This window comes from Dicentrarchus labrax, unplaced genomic scaffold, assembly GCF_905237075.1.
Source record: "Dicentrarchus labrax unplaced genomic scaffold, dlabrax2021, whole genome shotgun sequence".
NCBI classification, from domain to species: domain Eukaryota; kingdom Metazoa; phylum Chordata; class Actinopteri; family Moronidae; genus Dicentrarchus; species Dicentrarchus labrax.
In genome coordinates, this window is record NW_026136714.1 from 6,223,852 (window position 1) to 6,237,534 (window position 13,683).

General features: G+C 44.1%; 1 protein-coding gene across 7 annotated transcripts in view; it reads right to left on the reverse strand.

Moving 5' to 3' along the window:
• mef2cb (myocyte enhancer factor 2cb) overlaps positions 1-13,683 on the reverse strand; it is a 73,431-nt gene that overhangs the window by 40,985 nt on the left and 18,763 nt on the right. The window lies entirely within an intron of this gene.

A 13,683-nucleotide genomic window follows, 5' to 3' on the forward strand; every position in this document is an offset into this window, starting at 1 on the left:
AAGACAAAGAATCTGTCAACAATGTTGTGAGAACCGCTGTGTTTTTCACTGTCGATATCATGCAAATCAGTTTTTGCATTTTTTTCCCAGGCACCGACTATGAGAGGAGACAGCGCTGTCAGGATCTCGCTTCGTTCACAGAGAGTTTGACAGTGTTTTGGAAGTGCCGCTAACTTAAACGCTCTAATCACCAACACTGTAACATTACCTCCAGACTGAGAAATACATTTTGTTTCTTCCCACGAACTGCACTGTATTGACAGTGGAACTGCCAGACACAGCTTTTTCTACTCTATCTGCAGCTCATCTCCAAAATGGCAGAAGTGAGTTGCAGGGTAGAATACAGATGTAAAACCAAGCTCAGTCTTGCCATGTTCTGGTAAAACAAAGCCAAAAAACAATAGAATAAGAAAAGAAACAAAGTGCCGAGAGTGATCTTTTCATGGTAAAAGGACGTTTCTTAGAGACAGGAATTATATCAAACAAAATTCCAACATGAACTTAATCCAGCTGGAGACATTGCATATCAATGAGGGCATCTGAGGAGGATCTGAATAAATGCACTTGTGCATTTGTGTGTGTGTGTGTGTGTTTGAGGACCAGAGTTTCATGAGTGGAGGCCAGCAGCTGATGAGCTGGACTGCATGTGCGAAGAAGAAAGCTGCACTCCAAAAAGTTTGCGTGAGTGAGTGACTGTGTGTCCGTGTGTGCGTGCGTGTGTGTGTGTGTGTGTGTGTGTGTGAGCACATGTGTGTGTGTGTGTTCTTGTGTGAGTTTGGCTAAGCCAGAGCTCCAGTGCATCTCTCCAGAGTGCTAAAGTAGGCCAACCCAATCTATCTCAGGGAGGAGCAGAAGAACTGTTGTTGTGTTTTCTTTTGACAGTAGAGGTGATAACGTCCCTCGTTATGCAAATGAGCATCCCATTATTTAAGCTCAGTGCAATGCAGGGGAGCTGTCAGCGCCGTCACATAAAAAAAAAAAAAAAAATCCTCCATCTCCCCTGCCTTTTTTTCTCTACTTTCCCCTTCTTCTCTCTTCTCTCCTTTCTGAACCAGATTTCCGGCACCTGGCAGCACAAGCATCAGACATTGATGTGGAAGACGACACCGCTTCACCAAAAGACATGTCAGTCTCAGTCTCTCTCTCTATCACTCTCTCTCTCTCTCTTCTTCCATACACCCTTGCTCTCTTCCTCACTCTCTCATATTCGCTCCTTTGCGCACTCCCGCACACATCCATGCACATTGTAATGCACTTCCTTTCCCCTTCTTTCCTTTTTTTTCCCCATCTTCCCCTAACCTGAATCCATGTATTTATTGAGTAACATGCATGAGAAAGCACAAGAAAGCTCTAAACCCCTGAGGTGAGCGCAGCACATTGCTATGCACTTGACCTCTTTGTGCGAGAGAGTAGGACATTGACAATGAAAGCGCATAATAGGGACATCTAGGGATACTGTAGTGACAGACTAAGGCCTATAACTGTAATACATAACTGTAGATCTTTTCATTTGCAGCACAAAACACAGGCTGTGTACCACCTGCTCGATTTTTTCAAAATGAGTAGAGTAGAGTTTATTTCAGTTATAGCCAAGACTAGTATGATGATGCGGGCCTTCGGAGTCCATATGCATAACGCAGATTTAGACATTTTTAAAGAACAACATCGACTAATTTGTATATTATTCTATGCCAAAAGCTTCCATCACACGAAAAATGGGAAACAAAGTGAGACAATACAATTTGAACAATGATGAAATGCATGACAAAAAACTTCCTGAGTTGATGGTTTGGAATACGCCCACTTATGGAAGAAATGAGATACAAACATAAATGCATCATTTGGCAGTTAGGACAACAGCCGGACTGCACCATCATAATAATAACAAGATCTAAAATAACTCTGTGGCAGCTCTGAAGAGGCTATCCAAAACATTTTAGCATTGCTCTGCGCAAACACACCCATCCATAGACAGAAAAACAAAGAGCTGCCCTCTGGAAGAAAACAAAGAAGGATGTTGTCAGACAAACTAGGATTACAAGCCAACACCAAGGCGCTTGGCACAAGACAGCCAGACAAGGATATCAATCAAGCCGGCGTACCTCAATCACAGGCTGACAGCATCATTCCCTCCCAGTCTTTGTACTCAACACTACCCAGCCCGGGCATCGCTCCAAACAAGGAGGCGTTACCTCTGTGATCCCTGCCTCCTGGCCTCCTCCTCCTCCTAGTTTCCTCCCACAGCCAACTGAGCAGAGCTGAACCTCTCAATGTCAACAACCGCTGGGGCAACACCTTAGGCCTTACGTAACATTAACGCTAAGACTAAGCCCGTGTCCTGAACATTTAATCCCTGCTTTTGGCTCCCAGCACTAGCCAACGCTCCCTGAGGTGAGGCTCTGCTGCCGCTTAGCCCCGTGTCGGTGCCTCCCCACCTCAGCCAACCCCCCCCCTTCCCCATCCTTTCTCACTATTGCCTCTCTACCTCCTCCTACACAACGACGCATGTTCCCTTCCCGCCGTCCCCAATCCCCCCCCCCTTCCTCCACCACCCCCCACTTTTCCTCACACCCGCCCCCGTCCCATATGAGTGCCAGGCAGCTCCTGGATAAGAACTGAGTACCCACCTCCTCACCGGGCTCCCTTCCCTCTCCTTCCGTCTCCTTCCCTTGTGGTGGATAGAGCATCACTTAACTTAACAGATTACCACTGAATCACTCAATCCAATTTAGCCTCATGACGCCAAGACAGTGAAACGGAGGGAAATGCAGGAAACAAGCACTGCTTAGTGAGCGTGGTCAAGTGGCACGGGACAGTAATCCTCAGCAGGAATTTTTCACAGGGGGCCGACACTGACACCTGACCTTGAGAGGGCAACTGAGGTGAGAAAGAAACGAGGGAAGATGAAGACACACAGAGCGACGCAGAAGAGAGAACTAACAAGCTTGTACACATTAAGCCAATTTACTAATCCCAAAGTGAGGCACAGGGAAAGAGGGAATGAGCTGTGGAAAATGAAGAATACACAAAAGGGTATCTTTATCTTCTCTGTGGAGTCTGACTAATGGTATGCCTGCGTTCACACTAGCCTGGTAGCTGGAAGGGGGCCGGAGCGGAAGGCTGCTAGGGTCAGAGAGCACGCTGGCACCAAGCAGACAGAAGGACAACGGTTGCTCCTCTGCTTGTTTTATATCCCGGGTCCCAACTCTCTGCGCTTTGAGTAGGAGAGGTGACAATGAAAGAGAAGGAGAGTGGAGAGAGGAAAACAGAGAAATGGAGAAAAGAGAGGAAAATGGAGTGAAGCATAAAGAGGGATCTTTTGAACAGGCACCAGGCCTCTCCAGGGGGAGGGGAAGAGCTGTACCCACGACCCTCCCATCTGTTAAGCAGACGGACAGAGAGAGAGAGAGAGAGAAAGAGGGATGAAGGTTGGGGGAGGATGGGAGAGATGGAGAGGGAGCAGCGATTCAGCACATAGATCTAATGAGCATTTCTCTCTCTCTCTCTGTGTGTGTCTCAGAAGTGGAGCTGAGAGGACGATGAGAACATATACACTCAGTGCACCACAAGGCTTGATTCTAGGTCGCCTCTCTCCCAAGTGTTTAGTCACTAAAAACTAATATACAGCACATGGCGCTTTTTCACATTCTAATAGACGGTCTGTAGGGTGCTTGTTAATGTGGCTTCGTTATTGAGGACAGACACTGAAGAGGAGTCCTTTGAATCAATCAGAAAGAGGAACTTTACCTTGACTCATGCTCGGGACTAATTCGTCACTTTGAAAGACAGCTGCAGTTCTGTTTGTGCACGAGGAGGAGGGATGTGTGACAATAAATGAGTAGTAATGCACTTGAATCTTAGTTCCAAGAACAAAAGTTGCACCCAATTATCTTTAAGGTTGTTTTCTGCATTCAGAGAATTGTGAGGGAAAGTGAAAGTGGGATGCCGATAAATGCAACGTGTGTAGTATTCTGCTGATGCTGATGTTCTCGAATCCTAATTCTACACGTTATAGCAAATTGGGGAAGGTGATTTATCATGACAGGATTGGCGATGTTTTTCCAAGAAACCCCACCTCGGCAGCACAGCGAGGCTCATGGTACATCTGCAACACATTTGGTAATAGCATGTGTCCTGAAAAAAAAAATATATATATATATATAACGCCAGTATCCCCTATCCTCCTAGGAAATGTGGTTGTGAGGATTTGAAATAACATATTACACTGCAGTAAGTAAACCTTTTAGGAGGTGTATGGTACATTAAATAAACGCTCTCTCTTTTTAAATAAACTCCCATTTCCTTGAAGAGGAGGACGAAAAAAAGCGCTTTAATATGGTTTTCCAAATACAATCTGAATGTCAGTACACACTCACAGTGCTCCATTTTTTTCTTGAGCATTTCTGTCATGTAGAAGACTTTTTTTTTTTCCTCGAGAACATTAAAGTTTTTTTTTTTCAGATGTGTAGATTTTTGGAGGATTCTTCTTTGTGTTTTTGATGTAGCTATATCCGCGTGTGCCGGCATAAATGTGGATGTGTTTGTGAGAGCGTTTATGTGTGTTTGTGCTTTATTTGGAAATGGTGGTACACAGCACTTTATCTCCTGTCAGGATGGATGGAGATATACCAGCAGAAATGAGAGGAGGGGAAGGATCAAGCAAAGGAGCGAGTCGATGGCCAGGCAGGATGGGAACAGAAAAAATGTGTATCAGGTCTCATTGTGCCTCTAATGTCATTACAGGCAGTGACTCCTCTATGTGGCACGCCACACTCCCCATCTGTCAGAGCGAGATAGGCAGGGTGACGAATGGCTATCACTGCTACTTCCCTCAGCCCCCACCACCCCCACCCCCCACTCTAATGTCTGTATCTTTTTTTGAGTGCTGGGGGAGAAGAGTGACCTAAACCTGGGCGGTAGCCCACGCGTAGGTGGGCCTCTATGGCTCTGAATCTCAGCAGATATTAGGGCTAATTTAACATGTTAGCGGCTAAAGAGATTAGCAACATGTACATCTGGGGATTAGAGTGATAGCGGTGGATCATCTTATAATGTGTTCATTCCTTTTTTTTCTCCCCGGTGAGCGTTCTAGCTAAACTTGAATTTGAGAGGCTGTAGTGTGTGCGTGTTCTTATGTGTGTGTTGGAGGATATGTCTTCACCTGTCTCTCTCTATTAGCTCATGATTTAGTTGGATCATTAGTGAGACGGAGACAGTTTCACATGTATTCTATTTTCAATCTCTATGTGCCTTTGAACTGAGACACCTGTCTATTGATGAGGAGGAAAGTGAGCCAATAGCCCGTGGTTGGCACAAGTTTTATACACTCTGTCAAGCACTCATAAGTGTGATTGACATTATGGAACAAAGTATATTGTTATAAGTAGCAGCTCAAGTGCAACAAGATGAGCTCTCAATTTCTCACCAACCCCAGTTCAACCAATTTCTCAACTTAAAACTTCATACTTCAACTTTAAACTTAATTGATTTTCATACTAATGAGACTGCCAGCACTGTTTCCCCTCTTATCCTTCAATCCAACAGCTCTGCCCCAGGGTCTTGGAGGACAGAAAGACAGGAAACACACACACACACACACACACACACACACACACACACACACACACACACAGACAGCTCAGTGGAAGGATGTGACATCAAAGGTGCCAAAGGTGCTTCCTTCCCTAAATCACTTTGTTTGGAAAGCAAAAAATTGGGAATCAAAATCAAATCGCCAACAGTACATGGTGAGTGCACATATAATACACTTTAGGGCTTACTTTGAGTTCCCTAAGATGTAAAGATGCTTTATAAGACCAAGAGCCTATATACCCATACTACATAAGGGAACTCTTAATCATAAACTTTGAACTTTTTTAGCAAGGCAACAGACATATTGCGAAAACACAGACTGGGAAACTGGGTCGACAAATTAAATGTAAAAAACAATTCTTTGCTGTGGAAAGCGTTTGCTTATTTTGCCTAAATATAAATTCCATTAACTTTTGAATAAATTTAAGACACTGACTGGAGTGGTACAATATGAGACCATAATAATATCAACATTAATATTATTGTTTTTAATAGTTCTTTACTGCCAATTCATACGGCACCTTTGATGCACTAACTCTCCACCGCAACAGTAATCAAACTGAATTAGGTTTAACTAAACCGCACCACTTGAAAGAGCAATTAGAGAACATTCCCCTGTCTTAAAAATGCAGAATAAATACAAGGACTAATACAGAAAAGAGGATGCATCTAAAATTACTTATCACTTAATAGGATGTGTCATCTTTTAAATTATACAAAACTTTCAGATACTGTATGCATGTGTATATGAGTTTTTTTTTTTCATTTATAATATTGAAGGTCAACATTTCAGGTTTTTCTACCTAGAGTCCTGTCTGAATCTTTTTAATTTCCTGTCTGTATAAACACTTTCTGATTATCGGTTTAAAGTTAGTATGATTAATTTCCGATTTGTGTTTTTAGATTTAGATATTTTTATTGTTTGTGAAGAGTTTTGCCAACTCTAGTGTGATAGTATCAGGTAGTAATGAGAGGGTAGGAATTGAGGTGGAAGAGTACAGTGCCCTGCCCTTCGTTTGGGCAGCTGCACGTCTCACTCAGCACCAGCAAACAGGGGCCTTGGGCCATCAGAGCCGCAGTGGAGACAGGTAGCCATCCGTCAGAGCCAGTATGGAGACAGGTGAGAGCCATCTTTCCATAGCCCATTGCTGACTTCCCCAAGGACAAAATGACTTGACACAATGCGTCAACCCCCCTCTCTGAATGGAGGCCAAGGGCTGTAAAGCCACAGCTGCTAGGCCAAAGGCAGACGAGCAAGAGGGCACACATGAAAGCGTGGTGAAGCTAGACAGACGGGGATAGGGAGGAAGAGTAGCTGCCGTGGTTAAAAAGGCATTCCCTGTCGATTATGTTGTGACAGTGGCTTATAGCCATGAGTGATAAACAAATAAACTTAGAAGACCGCAGTGACAAACTTGCCACACACATACCCTTGTGCCAAGCTGGAAAGAATTGTATCAGAAAAAAAGGAGAAGAAAAGAAAAAGCAGAAGCAAAGGCGAGCCACAATTTGGAGAGGCCCCGGAAAGGCTGGAATGAATCACCATTTAGTGCATTCAGTCTTTCCATGGCATGAGCATAAGGAGGGGCAATGGACGCATTCAAGTATAAAGAGATAGAAAAGATGATAGAGAAAAAAAGAATCAAAGTAATAGAGGTGACACAGTCCAAGGTGGATACGGAGCGAAATTGGGCAGAAGGGAAAAAAAGAGAGGTATTGAAATGGTTTTGAATATGGAAGTGGTGCAGAGTGTGGTGATATACACATCTGATGTTTAATCACAAATAACTTAACTTAAGTTTCACTTTATCAACAAAGCCACAGCTTCTTTCACTTCTTCCTCTCTCCCTCTCTGTCTCTCTGGCTTTCTCTCTCTTTCCAGTCATTGTAAAGTCATTTACAAAGCGCTGCCGCAGGTCATGTTTTCCAGCGAGTGTAAACCACTGTCTCAATTCACATGTTGCCCCGTGCACCGCAGGACCCAGGTGTAACCAACTGCTGACACCGAAGGGACGGGAACAGAAAATAAACACACACACACACACACACACACACACGCACACGTACACAGTCACAAGTTGTAAGTCTAGGTGCACAGATAATTAATTCCCTGCTCATCTATTATGTTCATAAAAACAAGAAGAAAAAAAAAAAAGAGCAACACCGTAATGAACAATGAACCAATGCAGTGCAACCCTTCAATGAGTGTACCCAGCCCCCACAGGAACAGCCGGGAGTCATGTCACTAAGAACACAAAGCACTGACATATTCACCCAATTATGTTCCCTGCCGAGTATGACAATGTCTCAGGATGTTAGCAATGTTCTCCAGCGGGGGGAGAAGGGCAGAGGAGTGTGTGTATGTGTGTGTGTTTGTGTCAGAGGTTTGAAACTGAGGCTAAGGGCTCATTGCTGCACGGGCCACACTTACTTACGTTCGAGCACAGCAAACTTCCCAGTAGTCGTGTGCCCCCACTCCCACCCTGCACTGTATCAACACCAAAAATCATGGTTGAGATGATCCGCTGATGATTTCATCACACCCCCACACCCCTTACTCTTTCTCTTTGCCACAGCATTCTAATCACCCTAATTAAAAGCTTTGTTCATTTAGAAATCTCTGATGACAATTTGTTTCACTCTACCCTACAGCAGTGGTGGCTGTGAAGAGAGGAGAATTAAATTTGATCTTCTGACAGCAATTATTAAATGCTCCCTCCTGGCCTCAATTAATGCCCGCAGGCTAATGCTAACATGGCTAACCCTCATGCAACCACGAGACGCCGGCGCACTTCCTATTTCTTCACCAGCTTAATTTTGTCACCCTTTTCAGCACATATGCGGGGTCATCCATGCGTGTCTGTCAACTTGGTGGGTATAGAAATGTGTGCTTGCTCATGGGCCGTTATCTGTTTTGCATACTTGCTGATGGAAAGAGGCAAATGAAATGATTTCCTTATTTGGCAGTTTGTTGTAACTAAGTCAGCATGCGGGTATGGGCAGATCTACTGGGAAGTTGTGGAATTTACTATTTTCCCTTGTCTCGCCTCATCAGCAAATTTGGATTCCACAACGATACTATGACGTGAAGTGATTATTTTTGAAGACGTGACCATAACAAGCAAACACTGAGGCTGTTGAACACTGGTGATTTCCTCTACCTCTCTACTGTTAAGACTTGTGTCCAGCGTGCTGAGGGGCTTAAATAATATCCATAAAAATCAATAAAATGGACATTTCATCATTAGTATGACTGTGTTGCACTGTGCACATGTGCACGCCTTAAAGGAACCAAACTAATTCTTGAAAAGACAAAAAAAAAAACTACAAATTGTAAACAGTTAACACTCTAAAGAACACTGCCTCTCCCTGTCATCGTGACACTCCAACAGCATTAGTTGTCATGGTCGCAGCCTTGCTGAGCTGAAGTGAGAGCCACAGCACTGCTTTGAGTCTATGCACAGCGTGTGGGTAATTTACAGAGAAGTAGAAGGTTGCACACTTCAACAAGGATGTCCTTCATAGATTCGACCTTCTGTTTTTTCTTTTTTTTTTCTTCCTCTGGTCCCTGTGCTCTGCTAGGAAACCGAGTAACCTAGATCGTAGAATAGGGAGAGAGAGGGAAAGTGACAGAGAAAGAGAGAGACAGAAAGAAGGAGAGGCAGAGGTAGCGAGAGAGAGAGAGAGAGAGAGAGAGAGACTGAGCAAAAAGAGGGAGTAAGGCAGATTGAAGGGAGACAGAGTAAGAATTTGACACCCCACCACCCCACCCAATACTTAAAACGATTAAAAAAAAAACTCTACTAGGATGATGTCAGATTCGCTCCTCTTTTTTTCGGGTTACCGCAAGCTGATTGTGCTGATTATTGGTGAGCATTGTTTCCCTGTTGACGCTGCGCATCATTAAACAGAGATTGTTCCACTGTTAGTGTTTGTTTAAGCAAGGCTGGTATAATGTTTCCAGGCACTTTCTCTTCACCACAGACACACACACACACACACACACACACACACACACACACACACACACACACACACAAACCCACACAATGTAAACTTGAGACACGTTGTATCTTTACTTCATATCCTGTGCTTTGTTTCAAGTAAAATTAAGGGGGCTTTAACATAAAGAAAGCAAATGAAATCAAAAAGCAATTTTTATTGGAAACGTTTCCAATATCTATAATGAAAAAATGACATAAGATATACACAGGTCTAGAAATATGAATCTTTTTCAGCACATAGCCTGAACTACTCCACACAGTGCTTTACAGTTCCCAGAGCAGAGCTGGTGGTGGGTTGCATGAGGCGAAAGGTTGTACGGATGGTGGAGGGTGTGTTGCGGCATACGGTACCTACAGATCTGCCTCTTTTTAGGGGAGTGGCCCCACCAAGGCCAGAGCCGGGCCAGACCCAGTCCAAGCCTCTCATTAGTCATCGGCTGGGTGCCGCGCTTCTTTTTGGAGTGGTTAAGGGGGAACCGGCGAGGGTCTGGCAGTTCCACTGTAATCCACTCCCAGCACCATCACAACCCGACCTCATCAAAGCGAGCGCTCGTAATTTGTCACAGAAAGCAGCCAATTAACATATGTTAAGGGAGGAGGGACGACGAGAAGAAGGGAGGAGAGGAGGGGAGGGTGAGTGAAAAAAGATAGCGTATGATTAAAGAGTCTGCACAGCTGCACAAAATCAAGATGGCAAAGAGAGGTTTGAAAGAGACCTCAGACCCAGTAATCTGATAAAGCTTACTGTTACTTAACCCCCATAAGCAAAAGAGAGAGGGAGAAGGATAGAGGGGAGAATGAAATAATAGAGACAAACAAATATTAAATTACTGCTGTGAAGCTACAAGCTTTGGCAGAGTGCCTCTGCTCTCAATATGTGGCTACAGTGAAGGCCACTGTATCACATGGAGATGACCCCTCTTGCCAAAGCACTACTGCTGTTTGACCATGCTCTATTTTTAGCTCAGCACTCACCATTGTGCTTAACATAGTTCACAGTTAAGCTAAAATCTGCAAGGAACTTTTTTTTTTTTTTTTTTTAAGTACAGAAAAAAATTGAATTCCTGGTGCACCACAGCAATTTAGCTCCCTTTCTCATAAAACAAAACGTGTTTTTATCATTTTTCATTTATTTTTCTGTCACAAAGTCTCAGACAAGTTGCTTACATTCTGACTTGTTTGTTTGCTTTCAAATTCTTGTTCCTCATGGTTGGTTTTTAACATGCTGTGTGTGGTTATTTATGCATGTGTGCGCGCCTTGCGTATGACTGTGTGTCTGCGCGCGTGTGTGCATTTATATGTCTGTTGTTGTTGATGTTGTTGTTGTAGGAACATCTTGTGAAGTGAGTTGTGTGATATTTTGCCTTGTTGTTGGATACGGTGGCAGGCTGAATGCATTAGCAGTGCACGCCGATGCCATTCTGTGTTCTGTCGTCTCTCAGCCACCTCTGCCTTGTCTCTCTACAGCGACTGATCACACAGGCTGACAAGCAAGTTTGGGTCTTCGTCTGCCGCACCATCCTTCGCTTCCTACGTGGGCTCTGACTCTTTCAGCGAGCAAAATAAGAGAGGCGGGGAGGAAGCTTTAAACAAATTTGAGTGATTTTGGAATTGTACGTCAAGTCATGGGGAAATCCCCCCGAACAAAAAGGCAACAAACTTGAACAACAATTCTGTATTCCTAATACAGTTTTATTATACTAATAATTATTGTTATTATTAATATTATTAAATTAAAGTTATTTTGACAATCAGAGGTGAAAATGGACAGTAAAACCACAAATGGCCGTCAGAAAAGCATACCCTACACTATATATAAATCATGACTGTTTCTTTTTTCCTCCTCTTCCTCTCTCTTGCACTCTTATCCTTGCCATCAAGCATCAATCGTTATTTATTTATTTTTCCAATTTGGGAAGTAAAGGGCTAGAGTGGATGAGCGGAGGAGTGAAGGAGTGGGGGATGGAGGGGTGGCGGACAGAGGGGGCGGCGGTGAGTTGTGTTTGGTTCGCAAGGCTCGCTGCTTGGTTGAATTTTTTCTCTTCTCCTCTGTGTTGCGAGCTGGTGGTTCAGTGAAGGACCTGGCTGCCTGGAGTTCCCCCCCTCCACTCAAATCCCTCTGCTGCGCGCACAGCTGCACCGTTCACATAACCTCGCCTGCCCCCTCCTACCCCCCCGCACCCCCCCTCCCAGCTAATGATAGCAGAGCACGTCCCCTCCACAAGGCAACAGCTTTTTCCACTTCATGTACATACACACAAACGTGGCGCGCACGCACACAAGAGCATCACACTAGTGGGCACAACATATCCCTTTTCCTCCTCTTGGTTCCTTCCCTTCATTTTTTCTCATATCATTCAGTTTCTTCCCCTTCTCTTCACCCTGAGAAAAATCCCCTAGCCTTATGACCCAAGGAAGGCCTGAGAACGTTAGGCCCTCCCCACCCACACACACACACACACCAACACACACTCTAAACCAACCCCTCCAACTCCAAACTCCCTGTTTTTCTCCCTCTGTACAACCCTGCACAGCAAGTGACCTGCATCACAGCTGTGTGTGGGAATTTGTATGGGTGGGTGTGTTTGTGGGAGCGTTGAGTGTGTGAATGTATGTATTTGCACATACCTGCGCACGTCTATGTTCACACCACATTTGCTGCAAGTGCATTGCTGCGTAATTGCATGTGTTATACATTTACTTAATGTACATATTTCTTTTGTGTGTGTGTGTGTGTGTGTGTGTGTGGTGTGTGTCTATGTAAGCAGTGGAGGAGGGAGGCGAGGGCAGCTCTGGGCTTCTGCTGCGCCTACTGTGCATTATCCCAAATAAACAACTCATTACACGTGTACTTAACCAAGGGGAGCTGGCGAGCAGTGGAAGCTAATCCCTGTTATCGTTCCCAGCGTTTCTCTTCCGATTAGGCTACAGGAAAGAGGAGCCCAAGAAGGTAGGCTGCTCGGTGCATGAGGAGGAAGAGTGAGGAGGAGGCGAGAGGGAGAGAGAAGAAAGAAAAGCATTTGAACTTCGCACAAGTGCCTTTCTTACTTATAGTATCCCTGCTCACTCTGTCTTTCTCTCTCCATCTCCCGCTACCCTCTTGCCTTCTCTCCTTCCTTTTCCCTGAGGATTTTGCACCGCTCTTCCTTGTTTTCGACCATCTTTCAGAACTGGGTCATCGACAGACTGTGCGGCAGCATTTTGAAGAACATGGGAGGGAAAAAAAGCGTGTTCTTTCTATGAGAACAATCCAAGGCTTCTTTAACAAGTAGCCCGCTTATCAAATTAAGCTGTCAAAAGCACATTAATAACAGGCAGCACAATTCCCTTCACAGAGAAATGGAGGGAAAAAAAGCACATTTGAAAAAAAAAAAAAGGAATGATTTCTCTTTCGCCGTGTAAAGAGACAGTCCACCAAGGGCAGTAAAGCTTTCTAACTCTGTCTCTATCTTTTTATCTCTCTATATATATATACAGATCTACACACACACACACACACACACATATATATATATATATACATGTCCCACTCCCAACCCAATATGATTAGGGGGCCCCTATTGTGAGGGGCCAAGATGTAGAGTACTACTCATTTAGCGAGGATGCAGCAGGGATGATGCTTATGTTTAATAGAATTACAGGCTTAACATGACTGTTTCTCCACTTTCTACCAGCCAGACTCAAGCACTTGTGCTGGATGAAAGTTAAACAAATAATAGAGTATCTCGGGGTCACAATGTGGATTCAAGGCCAAATAATTAGATGGTCCGATGGAGGGAAATTATGCCTAGTAAAGGATAAAAGGAATAACATAATCAAGGCACAAAATATTAGTTTGTCCCTGGATAATCTGAACCTTTTTATAAATAAATAACTGTTACATCTATATGCAGAAGTAGAAACAGGCTACAATGAGTCAGTTCTACTCTCCCTAACATCATTACAAGTAAAGCAATAGTTTGTTCACACATTCTTTTTTTTTTTAATTGAGGGCTCCATCATTCCAAAACTCTCATTACCCTCAGAAATGTGAAGCCATATCATCCCGTAGGAAAGTGAGAGCAGAATGTGAGGGAAACAGTGTACA